At 41.0% G+C, this 11936-nt stretch overlaps 1 pseudogene; it reads left to right on the top strand.

Annotated features, from left to right (window-relative positions):
- LOC101581835 overlaps positions 1 to 6922 on the top strand; it is a 33525-nt pseudogene extending 26603 nt beyond the window's left edge.
- The last annotated feature ends 5014 nt before the right edge of the window (positions 6923 to 11936 follow it).

The following is an 11936-nucleotide window of genomic DNA, read 5'->3' as shown; positions in this document are numbered from 1 at the left end:
ACACACACACACACACACACACACACACACACACACACACACACACACAAATTAAAAAAAAAAAAAAAAGTCTGGAAAACAACATAGGGGAAGCACTTAAGCCACACAGGCCAGGACTTCCTGAGTAGCCCTCTAATATACAAGAAATAATACCACAAACAAATAATGGGATTTACATCAAATTATAAAGTTTCTGCTCAGCAAAGAAAACAAGGAAGGAAAGGAAGACATAACCTATAAAATACAGAAACAACTTTTTTTGGCTAGCTACTTTTCTGATAGAGGGCTAATATCTAGAATACATAAAGAACTCAAAAAGATTAACCCTAACCCCTAATAAATAAGTGAGCTATTTAAAGAGTAGGCAAATAAAATCAATTCTCAAAAGAAGAAGTCTATAAGGCTAATAAGTACATTTTTAAAATGTTCATTTTTAGCCACTAGGGGAAAGCATGTTGGAACAACCCTGAGAATCTACCTTCCTCCAAGTGGAATGGCTGCCGGGCTTCAAGAACTCCAGGCAACGTTCTGATGAGGGTGAGGAAAATGGAAAACAAAGAACCACATGGCTGTTTAGCCATGAAAATGCATTAAGCTCTCTGTGCATTATTGGTGGAGGTGAACTACTTAAACCACTACAGAATGATAGAAAGTTGGCAGGTAGCCTTATTTGGAGAAAAGGAAAAAGAACCAGGAGTGGGGGAGGGTAAGGGAACAGACCAAATGATGGAGAAAGAATATGTATGTATCAATTCTCCAAAAGGAACGTAACTACTATGTATCTCACGCATACACTAATTTTTAAAATGGGTAAAACTAAAAGACTAACACTATTCAACATTATTGAAAAAATAACACAAGTGTCTTCTTATATACCACTGTGGGGAAAGAAATTAGTACAAATGTTTTAGGAAACCATTTAGAAATGTCTAAAGGTGAACAAGTGTATGACAAAATAATCATACAGGGACTTCCTACATGAGCAAGGGAGGATCTTCTAGGAAACTGGGCATTTATTTTGTAAAACACAAAGGTGCTAATATGGGTTTTAACTATTGAAATGCATTAAAATATCTATGCATTTTTCCTATCTTAACTATAATGTGTGTTTGAGAAAAGAAGTTTATTTATTTTTTTGCAGAACCAAGAAGTTTAATTATTTTTTTTATTTTTATTTTTTTAATTTATGCTTTTTAGCACTGGGACTCAAAACCAGGTCTGAAGTATGCCAGAGACATGTTTCAATACTTATTACTTCATCAATTTCTTTTTCATTTCTTATTTAACATTTTCTTCATTTTTTTTTACTAGTACATATTTGCAGTACATAAAGATTACATTTCTCTTAGGAAGTTGATACATATACAGAGCACAACTTGATTGTTTTGTTTTCATTTTATGTGTTTGGTACAGGGTCTCACTACGCAGCTTGGACCTGTAGTGATCCTCCTGTTTTCAGCCTCCCCAGCACTGGGATTACAGGTGCACACCACCATGTCCCTTCTCGATGGCCTGGTTCAGCTAGCCCCAGGTAGAGGTGGCATGCGGTGCTGGGGATTATACCCTGGTCCCTGTGCTTGCCAAGCAGGTGCTTATTCCACTGAGCTCTCTCCAGCCCCAACTTAATTCTTTTTCCATGTTCTTCCTCTCCCTTTCCCCTCCTCTCCTTCCATTTCTTTACACCCTTCCTTTTTGAGGAAGATCTATCTATAGTTTTGTGTATCTGTTTACGAATTATATTATTTATTTATTTATTTATTTATTTATTGTATTTAGTACAGGGTCTACAGAGTCTCACTACACAGATCGGACTCTTAGTGATCCTCCTGTTTTTCAGCCTCCCAAGTGCTGGGATTACAGGTACATGCTACCATGTCCAGTCTCAATTATAGTCTCAGTGTGCCGCAGGGGCAGGGCCGATGCAGCAAGCTGGGGATTGAACCCCAGTCCCTGCGCTGTGCCTAAGTTTAGTGCCCTGAGCCATCTGGCTGACCCTTATACTACTTTTGTATGTTTCTTTTCTTTTTTGTGTTTTTTGCTTTGTTTTGTTTTGTTTTGTTTTGTTTTGTTTTGTTTTGTTTTGTTTTTGGTGGAACTGGAGATTGAACTCAGGCCTTTGCCAGGGAAGCACTTATTCTACCAAGCCCTCTCCCCAGCCCTTACCTTTGTATCTTTCCATCAGCATATATAACAAAGACAGCAAAAACACCGAGTGTGTGTGCTCTGCTGTCTGTTACTTTTTATATTGTTTCTATTTGCACATTAAACACCACAAATTTTAGTAAAAACAGTAAAAGCTTTATACTGGAGAGAAGGAATTCACTCACTAGGCAAGTTTTCTTCCTTTCTTACCATATCATGTAAATAATCTAAGACACTTGTCAAAAATCACATTGGGTCCTGTCTATGCCAATAAGCTTTGTCTCTTTTAAAATTCTTTCTTGAGCTTCACTGTGCAAGATAATTCCAACCACAGTGACTTCAAAGGAAGGTTTGAAATTTTTAAGTTTTTTTTTTATCCTACTTCTGACTATTCTTTTTTTTTTTCTTTTTTTTTTTTCTTTTGAGCATTTCTGGTGAATTACCTTCAAATTTGTACACTTAGATTTTAAGGTATCATTTGAAAGAAAGGTGGCTTTATATATGATCCTGCTTCCGAAGCAGAAAAGTAGGACTAAGACACATTTGACAATGACAGGAAGCAAATAACTAAACAGAAATTTCTTCTTTTTTAATCGTTTATTTATTTATTTGGTACAGGGTCTCACTATGCAGCGTGGACTTGTGATCCTCCTGTCTCAGCCTCCCCAGCGCTGGGATTACAGACCTGTAACACCATGCTTGGTCGCACGGCCGGCACAGTATGTAGTACTGGGGATCAAACTCAGGTCCTTGCACTTGCCAGGCAGGTGCTCAGGCCGCCGAGCCGACAGCCCTAAGCAGACATTTCTAAGTGTCTTGTATCTTTGCATTGCCCTTCACTGCTTCCTACCAACACAGCACTTCAAGGGGTGACAGCGCAGTCTTCAAGTTCCTGCAGCGTAGTTGGCCGCCACAGCCCTCCGTGACTCAGGTGCCACTGCTTGCTGCACGCTTTACCAATTGCAGTTATGCACCGACTCCTCATCTTGAGTTACTGAGTCACATTCCCAATTGAAACCATAAATTTCAAAGACTGCATCTTAAAACTATCAGTGAACAAAAACCCCAAATCGCATGCAGAACATCTTCAGAATTTTTATTTTTATCTCATTAAGATATTCTCAGCATGAGGCATGCTTATAAACACACAGATGGAAAGAACCATGGCTGGGAATTGAAAAAAAAAAATTATTTTCTTTCTTTTTTTTTTTTTTTTTTTTTTTTTTGTATTTTAGGGAAGAGTCTACAGGGTGTTCAGGGTCTCACTACTAGATCAGACTCGTAGTGATCCACCTGTTTACAGCCTCCCAAGAGCTGGGATTACAGGCTCGCACCACAACGCCCAATCTCAATCACGATCTCAGCACGTCCCTGGGGCGGGGCCAGCACATCATGCCCAGAGATCCAACCCCGGCCCCTGCTCCTGCTTGTTTGGCCGGCCTTAAAAATTTCTGATTTATTGAGTGACAAATTTGTTTTCCAGTAATGGTAATAATCCCCCTTGAGCTCATTACAAAACAATGATCTGTCTTTCCCACGGAAAGACCCTTTTCTGTAGCTCTAGTACTTTGACACAGTCTTCCCTCCCCTGCCCTAATGGTGGCTGCATCAGGTGCAGGCGCTGGCCAACAAAACCCTAACTTGGCTAAAGTTAAAGGTTCCTCAAAATCAACTATGAAGTCTCTTCCTTATTCTTTGCACATACAATTCGCTGGTTAGCTCGACATTCATGAATACATGAGCCAGTTTAGTTCTGCAGATATTTTCTTATGAATTAAATTAATTTAACATATCAAGTAGTCAAAACCTTAGTGCCTCTTTTCCTAAACTTTGGTGTTTGCCAAATACAAGTTCACTGACTTGACACATATAGTTACAATTTGAGAAGTAAGTAACAAGGGAGGGAAATCAAAACGTGCCACTAAACCGGCTTTTACCTGAGTGGGCTCTCTCTGTGTGTCTGTCTGTCTGTCTGTCTGTCTGTCTGTCTCTCTCTCCCCACCTCTCAATAAAGCTCATTCATCATGTAGTTCATCTCATTTGTGATTTGAGAGCAAAACACTTCATAATCACAAACACTGATCTTAGAAATCAAGAGGTAACAAGATTCCTGCACCCAGAACCACTGGCCCTGTCCACCGCTAACATGAAAGACCAGTCGTGGAGATAGCCACTTTCCAGCTCCACACGCAAGGAGCCCAGAAATCAGCGTTCCTTCACAGTGTCAAGTAGAGTGAAGACAGGAGATTGCCTTAGGCCTGGCAGGTGTGGACTTAGGTCCTCTTTTCGAAGGTTAGCTTGTTATTTTCCTAACCTAACCTAACACAAGGCTCCCAACAGTCATTCAAACAATCAGTTCTGTAAAACATGAATGTTGAAGAGGAGCAGGACTATGATGTGGGAAGGTGTGAGGGTGTCTCACACTGACACTGGCCCTGAGGGAGGGGAATGTGGGAAGTGTCCTGGCACAGGCAGCCAGGGAAAAGCCAGAGGGGCCGTGGGAACGACTCAGGGGAGGGGGAAATGGCTGAGGCCAGGGCTCCAGGGACAGCGAGGTCCTCTTAGATTGGAGCGATTTCCTTGACAGGAAATACCCAGAGCTGGTGTTCATTCTGTAAAGATTGTCTGTGTTTTGCTCAGAGTTATAGTTCATACACACCCCCTGAGTTTCTGTAGGCCCACTTCAAAGTGGGCTTTTCTACTTGTAACCTCACAGTCGATCCCAGTTTGGCTGAAATGTGGTCATTTTGTGCATAAAAACTCCTAGACAAAGAGTTCCAGAGGTAAGAGGTTCACCAGAACCCCAACCCAACCCACCTACACCCCCCACCCCCTCCAGCACCACCCCACCTCCATCCCCCCACTGCCCCACCTCCCCACTCCCTCACCCTCCCACCCCCACCCACCCCTACTCCTACCACCAACCCCAGGTTCATTTGCCTGGGGCTGTTTGCTTTTGCTCTACAACAAATGCTTGGGCTCACTCTCCTTCTGACTCTCGGCCTTATACTTCTTTCTGGGTGGAGAAAGAAACCAACCAGCTGAAATATAACAAAGGTTTAACAGATTAAAAATTTAAATCTTAACTGATCTGTAGAAGAGATGAGAATCCAGAGAAAACCAGAGATGGGAAGCACAGGGGCCCTGGCTACAGAAACCAGCTCTGGGAAAACAAAGGACAGCAGTGATCCGAGGGATTATTTAGGATTATTTTTGCTACTGTGAGGTCTTCACACTGAACGTGAAGCAGTAAAGAGCATAGTATTAACTTAGAGTGAACTTGGGTTTGTTGTAAATTTGTTTTTTTTTTTTTTTTTTTATTCTTTTGATACAGGGTTTTGTTACACAGCTCTGACTGGTAGTGCTCCTCCTGTCTCAACCTCCCCAGCACTGAGATTGTAGGCCTGCGCCACCATGTCCAGTTTCAGCAGCCAGCACAGAACACCCAGGGTTCCAGGACCAACATGGCATGAGATATTAGGGATGGAAGCCAGGTCCTTGCGCTTGCCAGGCAAGTGCTTGGACTAAGGAGCTATCTCTCCAGCCTCATGTTTGTTGTAAATATATATGACCAAGTCGAGGAGACTACTAAAAAGTTAAGAAAAAAGTGTAACTAATTAGACTAAGAAAGGAGAGAAATATATTCATTCAAAAATGCACATGGGGCTGGTGAGATGGCTCAGTGGTCTAAAGCACCTACTTAGAACAAGCTTAGCAAAGCACAGGGACCGTGGTTCGATCCCCCAGCACCACATGCCAGCCAGCCCCGCCCCCCGGTGGGCTGAGCTGGCCACACACACACACACATAAATTTTTTTAAAAAAGCTAAAAAAACTAAATAAATTTTAAATAAACAAATATAGTAAAAAAAAAAAATGCACAATTAAACTTTCAGAAAACAAAGAAATAATGACAGACAAAAACATCCATGAGGAATAAGAGCAGCAAATACCGAACAGGAACAAGTATGGGCCACATTAATTCAAACAGATCAATATTCACTTTGAGCATCAGTGACCTGAAAGCTAGAAAATACTACCAGAGATCAAGGTGCCAGTTATGCAGAAATACAGAACAGTACTTAACTGTGTTCTCACCTATAATGGATCATCAAATTTTGTGATGCAGAATTAAAAAAATTGATAGGAAAAATAAATTAATTCACTGTTACAGTTGGAAACTTTAACATACCTCTGTTAGAAATGGGTAGGCAGAGGGTTAACTAGACACCTCCAAAAGAAAAAGCCCAATCAAAAATGGGAAATTGGGTTCTCTGCCGAGCGTGGCCGCGGCCTCCTGCTTCAACAGTGCTTGCAGGGAGCCCGCCCTCGCCGTGAGGACCGCGTCACCCTCGCAGGTGCACCAGAACGGCCACCAGGATGCCGAGGCCGCCATCCACCGCCAGATCACCCGGAGCTCTAGAACACGCTGAGAAACTGATGAAGCTGCAGAACCAGCGCGGTGGCTGCATCTTCCTTCAGGATATCAAGAAGCCAGACCGTGATGACTGGGAGAATGGGCTGGTCGCGATGGAGCGGGCCTGCACTTGGAGAAGAGCGTGAATCAGTCCCTGCTGGAGCTGCGCAAGCTGGCCACTGATAAGAATGACCTGCACCTGTGTGACTTCATTGAGACGCACGACCTGGATGAGCAGGCGAAGGCCATCAGAGAGTTGGGCGACTATGTGGCCAACCTGAGCAAGATGGGAGCCCCCAAGCCCCGCATGGTGGAGTACCTCTTTGACAAGCATATCCTGGGGGACAGTGACAATGAGAGCTAATGTCACCAAGGCAGCACATGCATGTTGGGGCTACCTTAACCTTTTCTATACACTGTACCAGAACACCTACTTAAGTTCTTTTATTTATTCAAATAAAGAAATTTGGTACCTAGAAAAAGAAAAAAAGGGGGGGGGAATTGAAATGAGTAGACATTTCACAGATGAAGATGGACAAATGGCTAACAAATACATGAAGAAATGCTCAACACAGTCAGAGGTGAGAGAAACGCAAATTGAAAAGATTCTATCTTGCTGTGCCGGCCCCGCCCCCGGGGAGTGCTGAGATGGTGATTGAGACTGGGCATGGCGGTGTGCGCCTATAATCCCAGCTCTCCCAAGGCTGTAAACAGGAGCATCACTATGAGTCTGATCTAGTAGTGAGACCCTGAACACCCTGTAGACCCTTCCCTAAAATACAAAAAAAAAAAAAAAAAGTAAATAAATAAATAAATAAAATTCTGTCTTATGCCAGGAAAAAAAGGTCCTCATAAAAACATCAAATAATAATATATGCTGATAAGACTGTGGGGACACAGGAACCCCTTTACAGTATTTATGGGAACAACACGATGGAATTGGTACAGAGATTCCTCAGAAAACTAAAGCTAGAAATTCCATTTGATCCAGCTATTTCTCTTCTAGGTATCTCCCTGAAGGAGTTTGGGTTTTTTTTGGAACCAGGGATTGAACTCAGATCCTTGCATTTGCCAATCAAACGCTTATCCTACTGAGCCATCTCCCCAGCCCCCTCCCTGAAGGAGTTTAAGACATCATATTTACATGTTTAGCTCAATATAATTTATAGTAGCTAAATGTTGGAAGCAATCTATGTGTCCATCAACAGTTGAATGGGTAAAGAAAACAGGGCATTTACACACAATGGAGTACTTTTCTGTGTAAAGAAAGATAAACCTGAGAATGGATGTTCTTTTTTTTGTGGCCAGATCATCCAGCCCTTGGGGTGGGGCTGCTGTGGCATGTGCCACTAGGGATTGAACCACCTGTTTTCAGTCTCTCCAGCGCTGGGACAGTCCCTGCTTGAACTCCAGTCCCTGAGCTATCTCACCAGCCCTAAATTTTGCTTTTTTTTTTTTTTAACAATGTATTTGGTTGTTCCAGGGTCTCCCTACACAGCTCGGACTCGTAGTTATCCTCCTGCCTTCAGTCTCACCAGTGCTGGGATTACAGGTTTCTGACACCATGCCTGGACTGGGTCGCTGGCTCAGTGCACCTGGGGGGCGGGGCTGGCGCTGCTTGTGGTACCGGGTATCCGACCCGGGTCTCTGTACTTGTGTAAGCTTGTCTAAGCAGGCGCTTTAGTCAGCTGAGCTATCTCGCCAGCCCTCTGAAGATGGATTTACTTTGAGATCACAATACTGACTAAAATGAATCAGCTACACAAGCTTTAATATGGCCTTGTTTTTCTTGTATGAGAAAATCAAATTATAAGAAGAAAGCAAAATAAAAGATAGGTAACAGGAATTTGAGAGATGGATCTTTTTCAATTGGGAAGGGGGTCGAGAGATGAAGGCAGACAGGAAAAGAGGATGAAAAAAATTAAGATGTGTTAGGCAGTGAACCAGCTCCGCGCAAGGGATGGAACTTGTACCACAAATGTGCTAATAGGTATTAAAATATCAGTAAATTAGCATCATCAAGCAGCTTGATATAATTGACATTTTAGACTGCATCATTCCACAACATTCTCCCATTCACATAAAACATTTATCAGCGCAGTAGCGGCCACATTCTGAGCCCCAAAAATAACAACAAACGTAAAAGAACACACACCACACAATGTCTGCTCTCAGAATTCAGCGGCATTAAACTAGGTTCAAATGACAAATGAAAATTAAACTTCGCCTGAATACACTGAAATTTAAAACCCACTTCTGAGTAGCACATAGGCCAGAGGAAAAAAATTAAAATACTTTAAGTTCAATAGAAATGGTATCACAACTTCATAAAATGTTTGAGATGCATGAAAAACAGTGCTTGGAGAGAAATGTACAGCAATGAATCTATTTATTAGAAAAAAACAAAGATTTATATTAATAATTTAAACTTCTCACTATGAAACTAGAAAAATGAAAACAAATCCAACATAAAAGGAAGAAGAAAAATAATTAAATTTTTGGACAGAAATCAATAAAAATGGGAAATCAAGAGAGAAAATCAACACAATCAAAATTGGTTCTTTGAACAGGTTGATGAAATAAGTAAGGCTTCAACTCTGTAATTATGAAAAAAGAGAAAGAATATAAGTTACAAGTATAAGAAAGGAAGGAGGGGACATCACCATAGATACCATAGGTTAAAATACTTTGAAAAATTACTATGAACAACTTAATGCCATAGGTTTGATAACCTAGATAATATGGGCCCATTCTTAAAAGACATAATCTCACACAGACGAAATAACCTCAATAGGCTTCCATCTATTAAAAATTTATAAAAATAATTAAAAGACTTTCAAAACACAAAACGCCAGGTTTATATGGATTTGCTGGTGATCTGTCAAGATTTTAAGAAAAAAATTATAGCAGTTCTCTATAACAGAAAGATGGAAGGGGTTGGACATATACTCAGTATAATGACTCAGTATAAAGACATAAAAGATTATGTCTTTTAAGAATGGGCCCATGTTATCTAGGTTATCAAACCTATGGCATTAAGTTGTTCATAGTAATTTTTCAAAGTATTTTAACCTATGGTATCTATGGTGATGTCCCCTCCTTCCTTTCTTATACTTGTAACTTGTATTCTTTCTTTTGTGCGGAAAGATGGAAGCACAAAAAATACTTCCTAACTTATTCTCTAAAACTAGCATTATTCCAATACCATGACCAGATAAAGACATTTACAGCAATTTTTTATAATTTGATTTTATTCTGAAGAGTAGAAACTAAAGCAAATTAAATACCAATATCTCTCAAGAATGTAAATGCAAAACACTCCAAACCTCATTAAGATATTGTTAATGAGCAAGTGTTCTTCAAATCCAACAACAAGAAAGCCCACCCGTTTAAACACTGGCTTGAACAATCATTTTACCAAGGAAAACATTCAGGCAGAAAGTCCATATATGCAAAGACATGTAACATCAATTGCAACCAGGAAAGCAAGAACTACAATAAGAGTGAGATACAGCCATGCCCCTATTCGTATACCCAAAATCTGGAGTGCTCAGGAGAGTACTTTGGCTATTTCTTCTAAAACTAAACTTGATCACACCCTATGATCCAGAAATGGCTCTCTTTTATAGTCATCCAAATTAGTTAAAAACTTATAGCCACATAAAAAAATCTGAACATAGATGTTTAAAGCAGTTTTACTTACAATTGCAAAAATTGAAAGCAAGCAATATATCTTTCAATAAGTGAATGGATAAATAAATTGTGATACATCTGGACAGTGGAATATTATTATTCAGCACTAGGAAGGAGTAAGCTCTGCAGCCTTGACAATCATGCACATGAGTAACTGAAAGACATCGGTATAAAACATGATTCCAGCTATGTGATATTTTGGAAAGGGAAAAGCAATGAATAAAATGATCAGTAGTTACTGGGTTTTGGCCAAGAATGAAGAGACAGGGTGCATGAAATTTTTGGGGTAGTGAAAAATTATCTATTGAGTGCATCTCATTACATACGTCATTATACTGAGTGTATGTCCAACCCCATAGAATGTGCGATGCCAAGACTGCAACCCCTGTGGGCATACGGACTCTGCCAGCTATGATGTGTCAGTCATAACCAGTGTACCACCAGGGGAGCATGCTGACATGGGAAACCTGCCTATGAGGGGGAGAGCGAGAATACAGGAAATCCCTGGACCATCCTCTCAACTCTGCTGTGAACCTAACACTGCTCTTACAAATGAATCCTTTTAGAAAACTAAAACTAAGGGCCAGCCAAATAGCTCAGTGGATTAAAGCTCCTGCAGGCAGGTGCAGGGGTCGGGGGTTTGAACCCCCTGGGCCTGCCATGCTGGCCCCGCCCCTGGGGTGCACTGAGATGACAATTGAGACTGGGCGTGTTAGCACGCCTGTAATCCCAGCTCTTGGGAGGCTGTAAACAGGAGGATCACTATGAGTCTGATCTAGTGGTGAGACCCTGAAGACCCTGTAGACCCTTCCCTAAATATAAAAAACAAAACAAAACAAAAACCTGAACTAGATGACAAAGAGAGACTCCTGTACTGTGTGTTAATGTTCTACTACATCAAATAAATCAGGGAAGATAATTTTATTTATGATTAGAAACACTTTTCCTCTTTGGATCCACCACAGTTCCTGACAGCAGTGACTTGTATGATGGAAGTCAGTTAAAGAGCTTCTTTTGATTTCTTTATCTTCCCAGTGAATTTTCACAACTGTTTGTTTTGTCAGGAATGACATACAACAAGGCATCGTGGCACACACCTGTAATCCCAGCACTCCAGAGGCTGAGGCAGGAGGGTTGCCGAGAATTCAAATCCAGTCTGGGCTACATAGTGAATTCAAGTTTAGTGTTGTCTATATAATGAGACCCTGCCTCAAAAAACCAAATAAAATAAAATAGGAATATTATATATACTTCATCTTGCTAGTTAATATTCATCTTTTAGATCACAATTTGAGTGGCACGCTTAGATTCTACTAGGATCCTTCACTATTATGATCAGAGAGTCTTTAAAGTCACCTCAGATTTCACAGGGCCTCCAACTGCCACCTTGTGTTTTGTTTTATGTGGTGCTTCCTCTTACCTACTTGCTGTCTGTGGGCTCCAGGGTCACCCTGCCGGGCTTGAACCCACAAGTCTACAACATGGTCGCTGTAAGGGTGACAGAGTGCTGGCCTTCTTTGTTATTTCATCTGTGAGGGGGGAAATGGGATTTATGTCACAGGAACTAAAGCCAACCCTGGTGCTTTATAACTCTTTAGCAAACACAAGTGTGCCCACGTCCTTCCTCACAATTAAGATGAACATAATTTTGGTTCAGTTCTAACAGTGTCTTGATGCCTTTAATA

Source organism: Octodon degus, unplaced genomic scaffold (genome assembly GCF_000260255.1).
Source record: "Octodon degus isolate 3935 unplaced genomic scaffold, OctDeg1.0 scaffold00001, whole genome shotgun sequence".
NCBI classification, from domain to species: Eukaryota; Metazoa; Chordata; class Mammalia; order Rodentia; family Octodontidae; genus Octodon; species Octodon degus.
This window is presented reverse-complemented; position numbering and strand designations above follow the sequence as displayed.